Raw genomic sequence first — 13,130 nt, 5'->3', positions numbered from 1 at the left:
GAAATATTTTCGGAGAATCTGAATGTTTATCTCAAAAAACAATTACTGCTCTCCAGTTCGGTGAAATGAACAATACTGATAAGGAAGAAGAGGGTGGGAAACCCACACAGTCGGATGGAGCTGTCCATGCAGCCCGGGTTACAGGGGAGAACTTGGAGGAAAGACACTCTGCAGAGAAAGTCTTTGTGGCTGTTCTCCTCGGGGGCCACCTTCTAAGGAAAGCTGAATCTGTAAAAGCATTAATAGAATACAAACCTAGAGCTTAGAGGGACAGCGTTACTGGGGCGCAGTTGCCAGGTGTCCTTCCCCACGGCCCGGAGAGGTCCCTCTCCCCCCGTGGCTCGCGCGGAGTGTGGTGATCCGGCGGGGATGACTTCATGCGGCCGGAGCTCCGCGGCGGGAGCGGCAACTGCAGCGGGCAGGTGGGGTGGGGGCCGGCGGGGTCTGACCACGCACTCGGCCCAGGGCGACCCGACTGCGGCCCGGATTGCGGGAGCCTAGGACACGCACTGACTCGATCGGGGGAAGGTAAGTAGTCGGGCTATTATTAGCCTTGGCCACACTGCGCCGTGCTTTCCGCTCGGTTAATAATGGGGTTCGCAGTAGAAAGGGAAGAAAGGGGGTAACCCTGCTGCAATCTGCGTTGGGAAAAGGAGCAACAACTGGGACTGAAATGTTAATCAGCCAAGTGCTGGAGACTAGAGGAGCGGTGTTTCTGGACAAAGAAAGCGTCCAGCCACTGCAGTCTTTGAAAGGTGATAGACTGTTTCAGTGCAAAATTCGCTTAGACATTGAAGAGGATTCCAAATGTAAAATAATTAGAGTTGCTCTTTTACCTTTCTGCTTTCTACACCGCCCTCCCCATTATCTTCTGGGTTTGGAGTGGCAGGTCTCTAGCAGCAGTCTGGGGAAGTAATTAGAAATTCCTGTCTTTGTATGGTTGCGTGTCTTCTCTCTTGCCAGTTTATCCTATTAGGTAAGGTGCTCAATGGAGCCCTTAGAAAGAGTCTGTAGGTGGAGGAGAAACTTCCTGTTGCTTGGAATTGAGCCTAGTTGGAGCAGAACTTGACATTTTTTTCTCTCTTCCTTAACCATCTTCTTTCTCTGCTCATCCTTTATTTCATTAATCTTTTTCGGAGATTCTGTGTTCCTTCCCGGGCCATCTCCTGTCAGCTCTTCTCCACCGCTTCAGCTCCATGACTGATTTTGTCAAGGACCCAGAAAGGGCATTGCTCCTACAAGGTTGCCTATTCAGTATTTCACTCTTACCATTACCTGTCCCCTTCGCACAAATACATAGAATGAAATATTTTGCTTTTAGCCAGTAACAACATAATTTCTCATAACTCTTTCTCGCAGTCACTCTGGATGGCTAACAGAAGGCTTGAGAGGATAAACAGAATATATTAGTTTATAAAGCCTGTGCCCTATACCTAGACAGAGGTGGAAATAAAAATGTAAATGCCAATATATTCTGGTTTTTTGGATGCAATTTTTTTATCCAGCTGGATTGTGAGACAATTAGCTGATAGGATTTAGGACAAGGAGTGTGTTTGTGCTAGTATTACTCCAAAACTTCAAAAGTTTCTGAGAGCCCTTCACCAGCAGTCATCAAAATTCCAATGGAGTCACCTAGTCTAAATCTGAGGTTGGCTATCTGAGCATGTTTAAGTTTGTCTATCTGTTAACAGGTTTGTATCGCTTGTCTTAGGATATTCCTCATGACTACTGGCTACTGAGCTCAAGTTCTTATTTTTGTTCCCACCTAGGGATGAACATTTGGGTAATCTGCTGTGAAAGGGTTAAGATGGCTGTGACAGGATGCAAATATGTCACTTCACCAACAGAGAACAGTTGCCATAATCCAGATTGTGGGGTGTCTGTGTGCCAGTGTTCTATTTAAAGAGATCTGTTTTCTTTAAATTTGAAATTAGAGAGACAATCTGACTCAGTAATCTTGTAATTTTAGGTTAGCAAATTAAACTAGATGAATGAAAGAGAGGGGTGTCATTTATAGCTAAAAATTGAACCTTGCTTACCTTCCTTTTTCGATATTGCATTTTAGACAAAGATACTGGTTCTAAAAAATCATGCCAGTTCTAATAGAACTGGAAATATATTTGTGTTGCTTTTCTGATTGCAAACTACCTTTTTATAAAATACACTTTAGAACCTTAAAATTTGATTCTTTGTCTCCACTGTCAGTATATGAGGTAGAGGGAGTGGAAGAGGTGAGCAAGCCCACTACAAATTAACGCACTCCAAGAACTACCTTCTGCAATCTTGAAGCACTCAGGGCTTCCTAAGAATATATTATTATGATTTAATGGTATATTACGTGTTGAGCATGGCTTGAAATTTTTGAAATATTAAATTTTTGAGATTCTGAAATTTTACAAACACAGCAATTAAGAGGTTAAAAAGTAAAAGATCAAAAGCAAACAATAAAGAAAAACCCTCTACTCTGTCACCTTTCCTTTCTAACATTAAATAATTAATCATATAATAAATGATCATTTAAAAAAGTAGCAGATATTAATAAAATCATTCTTTTTAATAAATTAGCTCAAGGTATGTGAAATACAGGTCATATAATTGATCTGAGAAATATAATAAAAATGTGTTATGTTGAGTAATCTTTTCGTTGAAACCCAGTATATGAAAATATCAAAATGAGTGTTAGAAGTTGATGATGTCTAATATTTGTTTCCTGAAAAATCTGACTTCTTTGATGAGAAATAGGGTGAGAAGCAAAGGACTGGTGATACCCAAGGTGGTGTAATACCTGCCAATGATTTTGCAGATGAGATTAATCCACTAAATTAAGTACTAAAGTTGGGGAGACATTTGTGGAAAGAAAGGGGAGGAGGAAGGAAGGAAAGAAGGAAGGGAAAGAGGGAGGGGGAGAGACAGAAAGAAAGAAAGAAAGAAAGAAAGAAAGAAAGAAAGAAAGAAAGAAAGAAAGAAAGAAAGAAAGAAAGAAAGAAAGAAAGAAAGAAAGAAAGAAAGAAAGAAAGAAAAGAAAGAAAGAGAAAATAATTTTCATTTTTACTTTGGTACAAATGAAGACAATAACTAAATTCAAATAATTTCTGAATTTAGACTTTTTATATTAAATAGTTTTGAGCAATATTTTTGAATTCAGAGATCTAACAGAAATTTGATTTATTTTTTAAAACTAAAACTGATTTAATTTTCTGTACTCTAAATATTTCTCAAGTAAAGGAAAAATTAATTAGCTGGTATTTAGAAATGAAAAGTTTAACAATTTGCATGATGGATGCTAAATGTACTCTGGGTACTTCTGTAGATTTGACAAGATAGAATTAAATTCCAGGGCCATGGATTTAGCTTAGTCCTGCCTCACAAGTGCAAGGTCCCAAGATCCATCCCTGGCACTGCAAATTAATTAATTTATTAAAATCAATCTATTGCTTCTAATCACATGAAAAATACTAAGTTTGGTGGGCAGTCAATGTTCTCTGCAAGCTAAAAGGGTGTAAATTTAGGAGTTAGATTTCCTGTCTTATAACAAAGGAGCTTTTTCTGGTGCTGCATTACTGTCATTAGATAAGTTGAAATAGTTGTATTTTGAGATTTTGAAGAATGGAAGAAACAGTAAGAATAATGGTAAGGCTGAAGAAGAGATGTCATTTCTATTCAGCCAATGCCTCCAGTGAAAATGGGTTGGAAATATGTACTTTTTTTTTTTTGTATTGGAGATTGAACTCAGGCCCTTGCGCTTGAGAGGCAGGCAGCAGAACCACTGAGTCAAATCCCTGGCCCAACAATGTGATTTCAGTAAAGAAATTAGTTATTCCCTAGGCATATATATCTATCCACCAACCCTTCTACACCAGATGAGTTTGGCTTTTATTATCTGCACATATACTAGTTTAGTTTTTTTTTTTTACAACCTTTATGTAAAAGTAAATATATTGAGAGTACTGTCAAATAACTATATTTAAGAAAAGATGTTGTGAGTTTACATACCTTTTAAAGTGAATTTGCTCATATATATTAGAAGCATGATAGGTGTAACAAAATACAACATTAGAACATTTGTATGCTTGCATTCAGAGCAAGGCATCATATGTATGAGTACTTATCTTGTTTCAAAATACTCAACTGGGGAATTTCATCTGTGATATATCATTTAATACTTCTACTGTATGCTAATTATACGTTCAGAAATCCTAGGCATAGTGCTGTTACCTAATGGTATAGGTTATATTTTTACTACTACGCTGCTTTTTGAAGTGTAGCAACACATCCTCTCTGCAAGTGAACATGTGTGTATACATACACACATGCATGACTGTAGGTGTTTATGGATCCATTAAAGCTGTCCTTTGAAAGGTTAAATACTGTCTACTTTGAGCTCTCTGGCAATATGTGTGTCTATTAACCTCTACATTTCCTGTACTTGGTGTAAGGTTCTGTTGCTCTCTCTGCCTTAGGACCTGAAATGAGAGCCCTTCATTAGACTGACACAAACAGCTGAGATAACTCTTCTCACTGGAAGCAAGTGTCAATGAGAATAGTGATACAGACAACCGCGATTCATGAGAAAGGAATCCTAGAAGAGCTCTGAGCATTACGTGTTCCAAATGATGTACTTAAGAGTTTTCCAATTAAAAGCATTTTTATAAAAAAAGACAGTTCTCGAACTTAAGAATACTGTACTTCCAAATATATGGATGGACACTACAAGCAGTTCACTGGTGTAGTCTACACCAAAATGTATTCATTTCTTTTAAGGTGATTTATAGGTGCCTCAGTGTTATTACTTATTTCTGTCAACACTGTCTGTCATAGTATATTTGCTTTTGCCAAATTAAGGAAAGAATGACAAGTTATGTTCATCTCTCGTAGGTTCTAAAACAATTCTATCCTATCATGCTCTCTGTCCCTCAGCCACTGGTAAACTCTATTCTATCTCCTTGAAAGGAATCATACAATAGTTGTCTTTTTTGTATATGGCTTCTTATACTTAGCATAATGTTTTCAAAGTTCCATATGCTACCATATGGTAGCATAGAATTTCATTTCTTTGAATGGCTGAATATAGTTTTAAGTATATGTCATATATAATAATTTATCATTGTAAAATACAACCAGTATGGCTTTTATCACATTAAAAATGTCTACCATATAATAATGCTACCACAGCATAATGTATAATAAGTATGCCATGAGTTATAGAGTCAAAACCCACCGATGCAAATTTATTAAACTTAAAAGCATTTTGTGATTTCAAGCTATATGTTAAGGCTCATAATGGTATATATGTCTTTATATGTTGATGATTTTACTCATCAGAAGAATGCTTGGAGTGGTACTGTTGGGCCATGGATAATGCTCAAGTAGTTATACTTTAATATGTGCATAACTATTAAAGACAACCGTCTTCAACAGATAGCATTTCTGAATAGTCTGGAAATATTTTTTACTTTATTTACTTATTTATTTTTTTTGTACCAGGGATTGAACTCGGGTCTTCGCACTTGCGAGACAGGCAGCAGCACCACTGAGCGAAATCCCTGGCCCTATTTTTTACTTTTTAAAAAGTGCAAGTAATACTGTGTAAGGGAATCTATTTAACATGACCTGAGCAAGGAAATATTCCCATTTATTGTCATTTCCAGTTCATGAATGAAAAATAATGTATAAATTATTGAATGAGAAATAATGTATACATTATTGAAAGACAGATGTCAGTCAAGTTTTATAACAGTGAGAATGTAGAATGTAGAAATACAAAATGTAGAACAAGAATGTAGAAAAGTAAAATATCTATAGCTATTTTTCTGTTTCTTGTTTATTGTTTTTTAAGCTTCAGCATTGAGAGATATTTATCTAGCATAATCTAAATTTTGGTCTATTTTTAGATCAACTTGATGAATTATGGTACATTTAAAATTTGGTTCTTTACTTAGATTCTTTTTAATGTATCCTTTTAAATTTATTCTGAAACAAAATAATTCATATTCCACAATGAGTGTCCTATTTTAAGCTAAACTGCAGAGTATTTGAAATATGTGAAACATAAACAGAAGGCTTAGAGAGACAGTTGCCCTAAAAAAAAGCCTGTTTTGGTTGTATTTATATGAGAAATTAATATAGTAATGTATTAAAAGAGTAAGCATGAAGCAACATAGTCCATAAGAAGCTACTTAAAACTAAAGGGTTTCAAGAATATTCATTCAAGTGAAATAAGCGTATTACACAATTTAGTTGACACTAGATATGTCTCAAAAGTATTTTAAAGTATGCTTTTTATTTGGTGGGTTGAAGGTAAAGAGACTTATTAATAAACATTTTGACTATTATTTGCATCTATTTTATCAATCCTATTTGAAAAGTAGGCTTGAAGTAAAACAAATAAGCATTCTGATCTTTCACTGGATAAGCAACATGACACCATCTTAACCCACTGAGGTGGTTATGAGATCAAGTACCAGGCTACAAGCATCAGTTTTGCTTATTGCAATAATAGCTGCAATATAACTTGCTATATTTCTTCTGCTGTGTGCTTCGTAATTTAACTAATAAATATACAAAATTTAGTAATGTTTTTAACTACATTTCTTAGGTTTTTTTTCTATGATCATTCAGGTTCTCTGATAACTGAAATATAATGGAAAACACTAATTGTATTCATTTACAAGTTTAAACCTTGGTATGATGTGAAGAAATAATATGGAATCTGACGTGTTAGGTGGCCATGAAATCACTAAAAATAATCTGTTAAACTCACCCAACTCAAATTCAGATTTAGAGACTAGCAAATTTTAAAGAGTAACTACGTTAATGTATCAAAATTTTAGAAAAAGAGGATTATATGTATGGGTGTATAATTATAAGGTATGCTCAGTAGAGATTAATGCATGTTCAAGATGAATTCATTCTGCAAAGACTGTGTTAGTACTACCCTCCAAACAAAACTGTGACAAACCCTTGTCATCCCCATTGATCTCTTTTCTGACTGTTGAGAAACTGAAATCTTGGGAAAACTACTTTTAAATTTATGCAATCCTACAGTGAGTCCAGTTCAGATATAAAATAGGGCTGATGTTCTTAATTAGTACACACCTATATTTTTTTCATTGAGTTTATCGGTACATTTTAGGTATACAGTACAGTTACATTCATTATTGGGATCCTGTACCTTTTTACATTACAGGTCTTGGTTCTCATTTTTTCCCCTTGTCCCTGCCCTCCCTTCACCCCCCTCCTCCCCTCCCCATTTACAAACACTTTTTTTTTTCACTTTTTCATTTTCTAATTTTTTTTTCTTTTCACTTATTACCTTCTTTTCTTTTCTTTTCTTTTTCTTTTTTTTTTTTTTTTTTTTTTTGAGAAAGGGTCTCACTATGTAGTTGAGACTAACCTGGAACTCACTCACTATGTAGCCCAGGCTGGTCTCGAATTCAGGGCAATCATCCTGCCTCAGCCTCCTGAGTGCTGGGATTACAGGCATGTGCCACCACGCCTGGCTCCCTTATTACCTTTCAACACACCTGTATTTTTTAGAATTACGTAAAGATCAATTTGGAAGAGTCTTGTGATAAATGAAAATGTACTAATTGAGAATCTTCACTGATACATGTTAATCAATAGGGCCGTGTTCCTGTAGAAGAGAAATCTAAATGAAATTTCTTTCATATTCAGATTACAGAGAAACATGATTTCATAAGACAATAGCATTTGCTATATTTTATAAATGGTAACATTTCTAGTAAGTTTCTTAGTATGATATACTATGGTAAGCATTTAATAAATGCAAACTGTTATCATTTAATGACAGTACAATATCAAGCATAAAAATGAATGCAGTTCAAGTGGTCATTATGGTACCTGGCTTGACAATAGAAATAATAATAATAATTTCTTCACATACTCAGGTAACCTTTAATTATTTTCAAGATCAATCAAAAGGATCTAAATATTATTTTCAAAGTATGCTGATTACTGAATCTTCCCTTCCCTTTCTCTGTTTCTTTATTGTTTTGAACATGTTAGCCACCACTTGTGACAGATTATTGCTTTCAGAAAAAATTTGAGCTTTGCATCCCATCTCTACAATCTGCTAGCTAGATGATTTAAAACTGCTCAACTCTGAGCTGTTTATTTCTATGTAAAACAGGAAAAATCATACAGTTGTTGTGAGAAAAGAAGATAACATAAAAAAGAACTTATTGTAATTTCTGAAACAATCATAAGTAAAAAGATTTATATTTTTATAATTTTTATTCTCACCAGCAATTTATAAGTAGACCTCATTACCAAATATTTTCCAAAATGTTTACAAACTTTTTTCTACCTCTTTTCATGAAGTTAAACTTAGCTTTGAAATGACTACGTCTCCCTGGATAATCTTCGTACAGATAATGCCAGTGTCAAGAGAGGCTGAGGCCTACTCCAGGCAACTAATCGGGCTCGGATCCTTTCGTGGCTGTTGGGAGTTAGATTTAGCTTCTATTTTTGACTCTCACTGCAGTTGATTGGATGGCCTGGGAAAGTTAATTGGCTGTTAAATCTGTATCTTATTTTCTTTCAGAATCATACTGTATGTCAAGTCACTCTTCACTGACTATCAGAAATGTCAGTAAGGATATTGATTGAGGGTTTTAATTCAGAAGGAAAGTGCCAAATAACAGTAAGCAACAGTCAAGCGACAGTTGACATTTTCTTTTTTCCAGTATAGTATTGAGCCTAGTAGAGGACACAGAAAACTGTTAATACTCACTCCTCTAACAAAAGCCTTAAAAAATCTGGCTAATTTCCTGAGTACTACTCAACTGTTTTAAAATGTATAACTATTGGTAAAGTCTCATGTGGTTAATCAAAACAGTCAAATTTTCAAAAGAAGAAAATTAGCTTATAAATAACTCCATTGTATGTAATCCATTTTCCACAATAATTTATTGTGATTGCTAGCGCTTCTTTCCATATATCTGGGAATAAAAAAAAAACTTCAATCTTGTAGGTAAAAAGAATAATTAATTAGAAAAAGTAAATTTGTTCTAATATCTTTAGCATCCCAAATTAATTAGCTACTCATCAAAGGCTTGAAGGTTAGATTTTAGGCATACTCTCATTCTAAAGAGAGATATGATAACAATGAAATTACTTGTTTTAAATATGTATGTACATACAGAGAAACATAAATGTATGTATGTATGCTATAAATTAATTTAATCAAATAAGGATTTGTGAGTATATATATATATATATTCATAATTACTTTCTATTTTGAACTTTTATTTAACCTAAAGTTAGATTTCATTTGAAATAAACAGAAAAGTGGTTGGAAAAGCATTTAAAAAATCTGTTTCAAGAGTCAGAACTTTGAAAGAAAATTTATTTCTTCAAAAGCTGTTGATTTTTTTAAACTTGTAAGAATGTTTAAAATTTCAAACTTATTCAATATATGAATATGTATTTACCTATTTAAGATTGTTATATATGTAATGTTAATTTAATGTGCATATGTATTTAAATGATTCTAAAACTTGTATTACTTAACTACTATCCAGTTATGTGAGAAGAGTGGTTTGAGTGATCTCTTTGCACTTGAAAAGCCTGTTTCATCTGATTACTTTCTTATCCACTGGGTTTTCTGCCTTGAGGAATACAGTGTCCAATGCATAAGAAATTAGCTTGGATAATTGTGTTTCATGCCATAATTTCCAGGGCCTCATAAATTCCAGGAAAGTTCTAACTTGAATTATTTCAGACTTGCTGTGTTTGCTTGTTCAATTCTCTCTCTCTCTCTCTCTCTCTCTCTCTCTCTCTCTCTCTCCTTTATAATAAGCTATATCTTTAGCATTATTTATTCATTTATACACACAGGGCCTAGCAAAGTCACTAGGTTGATCAAGCTGGGCCCAAACTTGCTAGGATCCCCTTGCTTCAGCCTCCCAGAGTGCTAGGATTATAATCATATAACACCAGTCATAGTCGCTTCCTTTTTTCTTCTTATTCTTTTCTTTTTTCCATTGGAGAATGTGTCAAAAAAGTAAGAAAGAAAACCGTACCATGAAACATTTCATTTCTTTCTCTATGCTTATACTAAAAACCATGACCTCTCAGAATAAAAGTAGAAACTTCAGAATGATAGTTGCATATCACTAAGTTAAGACAAATCAAATATAATGGGATGTTTTTCAAATAAGAGAACCAAACTTGATCTGACATGCAGTTGTTCTTACCACTCAACCCACACAGAACTTCGGTACTATTAACTAGTACTATTAACCAGATTTTGTTGTTGTTGTTGTTGTTACTGGGGTTTGAACTCTGGACCTTGCACTTGTGAGACAGGTGACAGCACCACGGAGCTAAATCCCCACCCCTAACCAGATTTTAAAGAAAAAAATTTGAGGCTTAAAAAAAAGAACTTCAGCCAAGGAATGATGTGTGCTACAGACTAATCTTTACTTTTCCCTACTTTTTTTTTTTAACGAGTACATACTATCATTTCAAACCCCAGTGAACATGCAATTGTTTCTTTCTTCCCCTTCTTGATTACAGATTTTCAAGCATTTTCTTCAGTAATGGTTCTTTCTCCTGCAGCTCAGTTCCCCTGTGTCCCCATAGTGGCTGAGTGAGGGTCAGTCAGGAGCAATCTGCATTCAAATGTCAACATTGCCACTGCTCAGATTCTTCAAATTTTTCAATCAATAATTACAGATAAAGCTTCTGTTCTCATAGATGAGTAGGTCTGATTTTCTAAAGACTGACTGATTTACAAGTTTCAAGGAAAATTTCAGCCAAAGCCTAAGGATTTGCATGTGGAGAAACAATGTGAGCTGACTCCTGTGCTTCTTACTGCCATGGAAGAAAAGCCTCAGCCACAGCAGGATAGCTTAATGCAACTTTTAATATCAACACCTTTTCACATGAAATATCCTAGTGAATCATCACAATCAGCTTCTCCATTGAATCTCGTTCAATAGCCAGATTTTTTTAAATAGCCATTTATTGATTAATGATATCTATTTTTGGTTCTGTTTCAGCTTAATTCATAATGCTTTTATACAGAGGCTTCGTTTAACAAATGTCAAGAATTGATTTGTTAGGTTTCTTCTTGCTTTATATCCTGATGAGCTCTGCAATTGAAAAAATGCCTTGTTCTGTGTTTGATCCCTGGCTCCAGAAAAAAATAAAATGTCTAAAGGCCCAGACCTATTAATTAGAAGGTGTAAAAACAATAAGAGCAATGATTTAAAATTAATTTTGGAGGGCTGGTGTGTACCTCACGGGTAGAATGCACGCCTAGTATGTGAGATGAATGAGTTCAATCCCCAGCACTGAAACAAACAAAAAAGTTCAGAACACATTTCTTTTAGGTATACTGTTATATAGATGTGTGCATATTTGAACACTTATAAATAAAGCACACATATGTACTGCATGACTACGCTTTGCTCAGTGACGGACTGCACATAGGATTGTAGTCCCATACTATCATGTTGTCCAATGACAGTAGTTGCCTTAACATCACTACACTGTGTTGTTCACAAATTTGGACAAAATCATCTAATGATGAATCTCTCAGAATGCATTCCCTGCCATTAAGCAGCACACTACTGCAGTTTGTTTAATTATACATTAACTTTTACTAAAAATCTCTCCAGATCATTTCTAGAACTCAAATATTTGCTTAGTGTTTTCAATGATTAACATTGAAACAGATACAGATGGTCCTCAACTTAGGATGTTTTGACTAACAATTTTTAAACTTCACATTGGTTTTCATTCTGTTTTTCACTGTCAATACAGTATTTAACTGCACACTTTAATATAGCTTGTCTTTGTGTTAGATGCTTTTGCCCAACGATAGGTTAATGGTAAAGGTGTCGATCATCAATAGGTAGGTAAGACTAAGCTATGTGTGGTGCATAAAATGTATTAAATGCATTTTCAAATTATGATAGTTTCAGTTTATAATGGCTTTTAACCTGTTCTTTAGTTGAGGAGCTTATTATTTCATATTTTGTAAAAAGTCTCCATTAGTTGTCGTACTAGTTTAGGAATTTTAATTTAATACATAAGTACAATAAAATTGAATTTACTACAATTTTAGAGTCAAATTTAATTTGGTGTTATTGTTCTAAGATTTATGTAATGCTTTTAAAGTATATTGATTACTGCTATTCCAGGGTAAATGAAAACTCATAATGATAATAATGTTATCATTATTATTATTTCAAATAAATAGATTAAAGACAAATATTTGTGGCTTAGAGTTTGGGGCCTATACATCATATATGAAAATATGAATTTTAATAAAATAATTGAATATTTTAGAACATAACCAATAAGATGACATCATATACTAAGATATAAATAGTAATAAAATAATTTTACTGTTTTAGAATGTACCCTATACAATGATTTGTAAGTTGGCAGGCAAGTTTTGACAATAAAATGTACAATATTTCATTTCTGTAACTTTATAGTACTATGTAAATGGGATCTTAATAAAACAGTTGATAGGTGACTGCCAATATATTCTCTGCAGTACTCCTTATACTAATGAACACAATGTGGAGTAGACAGAAAATCAATAGTAATCATTGTGTATTATTGTGACCTATATTTCTATTTTGCCTTATACCTTCCACCTCAATAAAGGAAAAGGAATTTTTCTAGAACTTTTATGTCAGATTTCAAGTAAATCTTTTTTTATTTTAAAATACTAAATAAAATTAATTAAATACAAATATTGGAAATAGTCCATGAAATATTTGAAGTTATCAAATACACAAAAATATGGGGGTACCTTTTAAAGACTATGAATATCTAATATGTTTAGATTGTTTATGCTGAATTTTATTCATTTATATAATAGAGCTCACATTTTGCTTGTACTGTTAAGTGTTACAAGATGTTTAAAGTAGGTAATAATATAGAAACTGATAAATTTTTCTTTTTATGGAATGTCAAGCAAAAGGAAGAATCGTAAGGGCTGGGGATTTAGCTCAGTGGTGCTAGCACCTGTCTCCCAAGCGCAAGGACCTGAGTTTGATCCCTAGTACCCCAAAAAAAAGAATGGTAAACAATAAATGCAATAAATGATGCATATTCACAGCTTGGATACATACATATATATGTGTATA

The 13,130-nt window shown here is 34.1% G+C and overlaps 1 protein-coding gene across 2 annotated transcripts in view; it reads left to right on the top strand.

The window, feature by feature from the left end:
• The first annotated feature begins 366 nt into the window (after positions 1-366).
• The window catches only part of Pkia (cAMP-dependent protein kinase inhibitor alpha), a 98,046-nt gene continuing 85,282 nt past the window's right edge, over positions 367-13,130 (top strand). For both annotated transcript variants that reach the window (XM_010611270.3, XM_010611269.3), the window contains exon 1: positions 367-528. The gene's annotated coding sequence lies outside the window, so the exon portion shown is untranslated. The remainder of the gene's footprint in view (positions 529-13,130) is intronic.

This window comes from Fukomys damarensis, unplaced genomic scaffold (assembly GCF_012274545.1).
Source record: "Fukomys damarensis isolate Sample0158 unplaced genomic scaffold, DMR_v1.0_HiC HiC_scaffold_5, whole genome shotgun sequence".
Classification (NCBI taxonomy): Eukaryota; Metazoa; Chordata; class Mammalia; order Rodentia; family Bathyergidae; genus Fukomys; species Fukomys damarensis.
This window is presented reverse-complemented; position numbering and strand designations above follow the sequence as displayed.